Genomic DNA, 9,127 nt, shown 5'->3' with positions numbered 1-9,127 from the left:
ACAACCAAGCATATGCCAAAACAGTACTGTTCAAGTATTCATTCACTTCCTTGTTTTGTATAAGCGTTATATTCCCTATTATCTTATATTGAATGTTGAGAGCCTTTGTTTGTCTGAACAGGTAATCCCACGCTCCACTGTTACCGCGCTGAGATAGAAATAAAGACCTATTCACTACTTCTCTGGTTTCTTCTATCAATAGCACAAGGGTTACTTTAAGGCACGAAATTGGTGAGCCCTTTTTGAACACAAATTTAACCTCATTTCTGTTATTAACATTTTTTTTACTTAATCGTAAAAGTAGACCTGACTATCCGTAAACTAATTTGAGTATATAACTAGTTTATTCCGTATTATCTTAAGTTATTCGTGTTATAGTAACCACTTTTTGTGCTAACTTTATTGTTATATTTGTCACATACCTCATGTCAGACTCAATAGAAACCCATAATCTGGAGGATTTGTCACCAGTGGAGATAGACACTGTTATGACTACGAAATCCCGACTTCCAGAATTTGATCGTAGTGATCTTGAGTTGTGGTTTGCTCAACTAGAGCATTATTTCACGAGACAGAATATCAAATCTGAAGGGATTCGCTATAGAGACTTGTGTTCTATCCTTCCTCCTTCAGTCGCCAAAGAAGTCCGTGACTTGATTTTGAGTCCATCATCACCACAACCATACACCATCTTAAGACGAGAGATAATGAACCGTTTATCATTATCAGATAGTCAAAGAATCCAAAGACTTTTTCAAGGTGAAACACTAGGTGATCGGTCGCCGTCACAGTTTTTACGTCACCTCCAAGTCTTAGTGGGTGATAACAGTGGGTGAAGCAGTCCTAAAACAAGGATGGATACAAGCTCTCCCATGCTACGTCCAACACTGTTTGGATGCACAGGATCCTGAAACCTCATTATCTCATTTAGCGCGTATAGCCGACAGAATAATGGAAAGAGGTCCTCCAACTGGATCAGGCATAATAAATCACACACAAAAAGTAGAATCAGCAAAAGACCCCGTAATAGAAGGACTCATTGCGAGTGTTAAGAGTCTCACTGAGGCTGTCACCAGAATGCAAATGGGTCATAGAAACAGGAGCAGGTCACCACAACGACCACGATCCAAGTCACAAAACAGGTCACAAATGTCCAGACAATCTGGGAAGTTTTGTTGGTACCACTGGAAGTTTGGTGTCAACTCAACCAAGTGCATGCAACCATGCGCCTGGCCTAAGCATAATTCTAAGACAGCGGGAAACGAGTAACCACTCCCCAGGTCGTGACGACTGAGGAGGGGCGCCTAAACAGTTGCTTGTTTTATGTTAGAGACAGAAACTCTGGCTTGAATTTCTTGGTGGATACTGGCGCTGCTCTTAGCATCATCCCTCAAAATAAAACTGAGATTAGTCGAGAAACATCATCAATTACACTTCAAGCTGCAAATAAAACTAAAATCGCGACATTTGGGCAGAAAACTTTAACCCTAGATTTGGGGTTCAGGAGGCAATTCCCTTGGGTTTTCACGGTAGCTGACTTAGATCTGGCAATACTGGGGATGGACTTTCTAGAGAGATACGAATTTCTAGTTGACACCAAAAAACGGCGATTAACAATAAAAGAAACTTCGTATTACACAAAAGGCAAAGAAAGTCACATCAGCTCTCTTAACTTGATTCAAACTCCTCCAGTAACAACAGCGAAATCCCAAGATATACTCGCGGAATTTCCAAACTTAACTAAACCAAACCCACAGCCTTCCAAAGACAAACTAAAAGTGAGTCACACTATCAAAACCGGAGGTGCACCGGTGTTTGCAAAACCCAGGAGACTAGCACCAGATAAGCTCAAAATCGCTAGGGCCGAGTTTGATTATATGCTACAATTGGGTATTATCCATCCCTCTGATAGTCAATGGGCATCCCCTTTGCATATGGTCCCAAAGAAGAATGAAGGCGACTGGCGACCGTGCGGGGATTACAGAGCCCTAAACCGTCAAACTGTACCAGATAGGTACCCAATACCTCATATCCAAGATTTCACCAACGGTTTACAGGGTATGAAAATATTCACTAAAATTGATTTAGTCAGGGCATATCACAATATCCCAGTGGCTGATGAAGATATTCCCAAGACAGCTATTACTACACCCTTTGGCTTATTCGAGTTTGTACGCATGCCATTCGGCCTGAGAAATGCGGCACAGACATTTCAAAGATTCATAGATAACCTACTTCGAGATATGCCATTTGCGCAGGGGTATATAGACGACTTGTTAATTGCCAGCCCCGATTTGCAATCACACGAACAGCATGTACAAGCAGTGTTGAAAAGACTGGATGAACATGGAATAAACATACATCAAAGTAAGTGTGTTTTCGGTGTTCAAACTTTAGAATTTCTCGGTCACACAATAAGCCCAGAAGGGATTAAACCTATCAAAAAAGAAGTGGATACCATCAAACAATACCCCGTACCTAGTTCTCTAACACAACTGAGAAGTTTTCTAGGCCTAATTAACTTTTATCGCAGATTCATACCAGATTGTGCACAATTAATGCAACCTTTGACAGATTCACTTAAAGGAAAACCAAAAGAATTCAAACTGTCTTCTGACGCCATCGAAGCTATTAAACAGCTTAAAGATAAACCGGCTCAAGCAACTACGTTGATATATCCGAATTCTCTTTCCCCACTTGCTTTGATGGTGGATGCTTCAGATAAAGCAGTAGGCGGTACCCTTAACCAACTGGTTAAAAACGCCTGGAAACCAATTGCTTTCTTCTCGAAAAGACTCGCTCCAGCCGAAACAAGGTATTCTACCTTCGGGCGAGAACTTCTTGCAATCTACCTAACCATTAAACACTTCCGACATATGTTAGAAGGTAGGGAATTTATAGTCTTTACGGATCACAAGCCACTAACGAATGCACTAAAAGCGAGAGCTGATAAATACTCACCTCGAGAAGTCCGACACCTTGACTATATATCACAGTTCACAAGCGATATCCGACATGTCAAAGGTCAGGACAATCAGGCGGCAGACGCTTTATCTAGGCTAGAAATGAACGTGCTACAACAGTCCACAGTAAACTTCGAGACGTTGAAAAACGAACAAGAGCAGGATCTAGAATTACAAAACCTGCTTAAAACAAACAATTCAAGTCTTAATTTAAAACAGTTCCCATCACCTGTCGATGGTATTCTAATCTACTGTGACACGACCAAGGCAATTCCGCGACCTTTCGTTCCCAAAAGTATGCGAAAGTTGATATATAATAACTTTCATTCTTTGTCTCATCCTGGCGCAAAAGCTTCAACTAAACTAATCAATGCCAGATATATATGGCCGAATTTACAGAAGGATGTACACAAATGGGTTAGAGAGTGTTCAGCATGTCAACAATCAAAGATTAATCGTCACACAAATTCACCCATAGGTGTTTTCTCGCAACCAGATGCACGTTTTGCCCATGTGCATATCGACTTGGTAGGTCCTTTACCACGTTCAAACAGTTTTAATTATCTTTTTACATGCATAGATCGATTTACCAGATTCCCTATAGCCATTCCGATAGCGGATATCACAGCGGAAACAGTAGCCAAGGTTTTCTTGCAGAACTGGGTAACCATTTTTGGTACACCCATAACAATAACGACTGATAGAGGAGCGCAATTCGAATCCGAACTATTTAATAACTTGGCTAAACTTCTAGGCTCCAATAGGATACGCTGCACTGCATATCATCCTCAGGCTAATGGGATGGTAGAACGTTTTCACCGTCAGCTAAAAACCGCCCTTATATCTCACTCAAACCCCAATCAGTGGACAGAATTCCTACCGTTAGTTATGTTGGGAATACGAACATCTGTCAAAACTGACGCACAGTGTTCACCTGCGGAACTGGTTTTCGGAACAACTCTGAGACTACCAGGTGAATTTATTAACCCTAATACTAACAGTCAAAAACTTAATTTAGAAAATTATGTAGATCAACTACGGGACCACATGTCTAAACTTAAGCCGATTAATACTCGTGAACAATCGCGCCCCGTATATATACCTAAAGACCTAAGCAATTGCACGCACGTCTGGATAAGATGTGACAAAATAAAAGCACCACTCAGTCCTCCATTTGAAGGTCCTTTCAAAGTCATCTCAAGAAAATCTAAATATTTCGTGATAGAAAAACATGGAAACATCGACACAGTAAGTATTGATAGGCTAAAGCCGGCTTATCTAGATCATGAACCACCATACGTGTTGTTAGATCGTTTAACTGACAAATCCATTACGGAATCGAAATGTAAAGATAATAAATCTTTACAAATGACTAAAACGGTTCGCTGGGCACATCCAATTAGTCAGTCAAGGATGTTGACAGTTTCGGCTGCAGGATAAAATCTAACCACGCAGCTAATCACACCCTTCATCTACTTAAAAAAAATTTTTTTTCATCATTCCGCCTCACCGACAACTCCCCAGACCTTTTACTTTTGATATATACGTGTTATGTTAAATTTTTTTTTTAAATACTGGACACATAAGCTAGGTATTCCGAAACGATGGCTGAGGATTTTAATCAAACTCATACAACTAACACTGGCAAATACAACGAATTCAAAAAGCAACCCAGGCGAGTATTATAATTTCTTTTTCTGGTTAATTAACTATGTTGGCTGTACTTCTTATATATTTATATACATTTTTCACGTAGACTGGCTATACATATATACCATATGAACTACTTCTAAAAGTTTTCGGTTGAGGATATGTTTAGTAGCTTGATACGATTAATACTACTATTAATAAGTAGTTTTCTAGACAAAACATTTTGGATTAAACCATGGTCAAGTACTTATTAAAGTTCTCATCATTTTTTTTCATGTTTAGGAAACTTACGTAATGACTTAACCAGTTTCCCTGCAGCATGCTTTTTAGTGTGATCATATAACCCATCTTTATTGGCAATATTCAGATTTTTTTCTAATTTCTGACATTTAAGAATCAATAACCGTGAAGATATAGTACAGTGCGTTACTGTAAGGTTACTATGTCAGCCGCATTGATTCCACATACCTAATTTTAAACACGACTTATAAGGGAACTGTTTAGTAATCATAACATTGAACTGACAATGTGAATATCACGACTATGCTAACGTTAAACCAATTATTATTAGTGGCCCATACAAAGTCCTGGAACTTAACATTAGCGTTATAAAAAAGACATTTTATGTCAATAACTGATATATATATATATATTCGTTGGTTTAAATATAACGTAAAATGGAAATTTACTAAACTTGTAGTTTTTTTTCTATAGTAATAATATTCATGTAAACAAAGACCTTATACTTTTCCAATATGGCACTTTGATATATCAATCTGTCCTCTTGTCATTTTTTCTCTCATATGTGCGCGACTTACGGGCAACAAACATCGTATTGAAGGTGGGTCTGGTGAACAAAAACGCAGGCCCCACATTCACTCGAACCTCTGCCCTCCTGAATGCTAGACCGCGTGCTTAGCCGTTAAGCCACATCAGACCACGGAGGAAGTGACTTCAATATTTCCTTACACCAATTAATCACTCATAATACTAATGAGTAATAGGACTTACACACTTCTGAGGTGCAAACCAATTCGTTACTTGGATGAATTGACGATATATTGCTTCAATATATCATGCATACCTAAATCAAACAAGAAAAGGGTATTTGACACAACTGTACTTGATCCGCATACTCTACACAATTTTTTTTTGCTTCTTAACGGTATATTCTTTTCCGTTTTGTGGAGTATTCTGATGCACCCTTGGTTACGCACCTAGTTGTGAAACGCGGTCATCACAGGCTCAAGGTCACGCGTTTGATCGATTTTGTTAAAGAGTCCAACTTCTAGCAAGTTCACCCTTTTACATATATGCATTACAAAAGAGTATTTTTTTTGTTTTCATGGTTTTTCGTGCACAAGATATCTACACTATGTCTATTCTCTTCCAGAATACCAATCCGTTCTGGAGACCAAGCACTTACATGGAACCGAACAATTATCAACTACATTTATGTATTTCCATTTTGTATCTTATTATTTTATGCAGGCAGTGGAGCAGTTCTTCAGGTTTGCTTGATTTTCACCATTACCTCTGAAGTAGATTCTTCTTTACGTTTTACTTGAGGGCGACTCAAGAGGCAGGTGAGTAAACACCTGATAGCCGGTCTGAGCACGGAAAAATCGTACCTCACCAACATGGTGTTGGGTAGCCCGCTCGCGGCACTTCCTCAGATATTCTTATTCCACATTCTCACACAATTTTTCTTGAATGCACGCAGCAAACCGTCGGCGATAGTTGTAAAAGAGATCACATGCTACAAAATAAGATGACAAGCTAGTAAAGAAGAGACATCCATGGACTATCGTTGACAGCGTCAGTCGTCACTGATTGTAAGTCAAACAGTGAGCGAGTTGATAATTTTCCCTTGGGGTGAGAAATAGAACTAAGGTGTTTTCGATAGTTAGGTTAATCGAACCGACGTTCCTACGGAAGTCGATTCTAAGGGGAAGCTAATGTAACAGCTTAGGTTGGTTGGTTAAGAGTTGACCCCAAACAACCAAGCATATGCCAAAACAGTACTGTTCAAGTATTCATTCACTTCCTTGTTTTGTATAAGCGTTATATTCCCTATTATCTTATATTGAATGTTGAGAGCCTTTGTTTGTCTGAACAGGTAATCCCACGCTCCACTGTTACCGCGCTAAGATCGAAATAAAGACCTATTCACTACTTCTCTGGTTTCTTCTATCAATAGCACAAGGGTTACTTTAAGGCACGAAATATCAACACCCAAATCATAATTAAAGATACGAAATGCCAGTATAAGATTTAGGCGTTTTAAACGCTCATCGTAAAGAAGCCTAGAAAGACCCTTCACTAATTTCGTTCCCACACGCCGGACACGCTCAAGGGAGTTAGTATCCTTCACCAGACACGGGCTAGCTGCTTGGATACAGTACTCTAAATGTGGTCTAACATATATGGGATATAAAATTCGAAACGTTTCCTCGTCAAAAGACTTGAACTCTCGGCGAAGTGACCATAACGCGCGAAAACCTTTGACAGCGGCTGCGTTTCAATGCGTAGTTGTTTTTAAGTCATGTCTTATTATTACTCCTAAGCCTCTATGCTCTTGAACGCATGGAAGAGGTTTACCCTCAATAGTGTAACGGTAACTATTACCGTGACCGATGTGCATTAGCACACTCTTCCTAGCATTGATTTCTAAGCCCCACTCTCGAGCCCATCTAACTAAATCGTCTAAGTCAGCTTGAAGATCCAGATGATCAGCCGCACTTTTTATTGTTCTCCAGATTTTTACATCATCCGCAAACAATAATGTCGACGACCTAAGTAACAGCGGTAACTCATTAACGTAGAGAAGGAAGAACAGAGGGTCTAAGATGGTGCCTTGGGGTACACCACTTTTGACCGGCTTCCAATCGGATAGCGTTCCACTGACCCTCACTCTCTGTCTGCTGTCACATAAGAAATTTCCTATCCACGCATGTACAGTACCTATTATTCCGAAGCTCGTGAGCTTCTGCATAAGACCTTCGTGTGAAACCTTGTCAAATGCTTTGTTAAAATCTATGAATATCACATCGACAGACAGACCATTATCTAGAGCTGCTGACCAAGTTAGTCAAGCATGAACGCTTGTTACGAAATCCGTGTTGCTCAGGAGCTAACAGATTGTGTAAATCTATGTTGCTTAGCAACTTAACCCGAATTATCTTTTCAAGTAACTTGACGACTATGCTAGTTAGACTGACAGGCCGACAGTTAGATACTATCTGTCTCTGACTGTCCTTAAATATAGGACCGACCCCTCAGGGCCCGGTATCTTACCAGGTTTGAGGTTAGTTATCAACGGAAGGACAGTTTCCTCAGTCACCTGTACAGATTCAATGGTTGGTATCTCGGTGTGAGTGGGACAAGTATTTGTTACAATAAACGTAGAGAAGACTTCGCTAAAATAGTTTGAAAAAGTCTCAGCTTTTGCTCGATCTGATTCAGCTAGTAAATCTGAATTTTCGTGTAACAGTAACGGGGGAATACCATCACTACGTTTCATTCGCCGTTTAACATACGAAAACAATCGTTTCGGACAAGTACGGCTATCATGTATTAACTGTCGTTCGTAAGTGGCACGGGATTCTGCTATAATTTTCTTACAGATATTATGGAATTTTTGGTACTCATGCTTAAATGGTGCATGACCCGTCAACAAGAATAAGTCCCAGAAATGTTTCCTACGCTTTAACAGCTTCCGGGTTTCCTTATTAATCCATGGAGGGCAGTGTGATAGCTCACGTGCTGACCATGGGATAAACGGCGACGTTACGGACTCGAATGTAGCCTTAAACTTATTCCATTCATCTTCGATCAATCCATCCGCGTCGACCGACCAATCAGTCAAGATAGCACAGTTTCTGATTTCCGGAATATTGGCTCGCCAGATATTGGGACGGGGTGGAGCAGATACGAATTGTATACCATGTGTCCTAAACTTAAAGTGAATTACGACGTGATCGCTGTTCGTCAGCAAGACAAAACGGACTACGGTATATTATTCCTATAGTCACCAACCAATTTCTAGATTTGATCTTACAACATGCTACCTCACATTTACCACTGATATGTGCCTCCGATATGGTTGGTTGTATACGAAAGTGATCCCTAACGTATAATATTATACCTCCCCCTTTGAGACTTGAAACTCTATCACTTCTTATACAGATATAGCCTGCAATGAAAGGAGAACAGTCTATATTCACTGTGAACCAAGTTTCTGTAACAGCGATTATATCGGGACCTAATTCTTCCACCATCAGACTTAGCTCGGACGTTTTATTTCTAAGACTACGAGCGTTCGTGTAGCACACACTTAAGGTGTTTTGGTAATCAATCTTTCTACCCATACAGGCCTCAGAAGCATTGGCTTCCGAGACCTGACCACTCGAAAACCCTTAATAGTAAGATTATTTTCGCCATTTCATTTGCGAGTCCTCAACTCCGTAAGGGCATTCTTCTACGTGATTCGATCCTCAAGCGGCCAATCTGGT

This window comes from Schistosoma haematobium, chromosome 4 (assembly GCF_000699445.3).
Source record: "Schistosoma haematobium chromosome 4, whole genome shotgun sequence".
Taxonomy (NCBI): Eukaryota; Metazoa; Platyhelminthes; class Trematoda; order Strigeidida; family Schistosomatidae; genus Schistosoma; species Schistosoma haematobium.
This window is presented reverse-complemented; position numbering follows the sequence as displayed.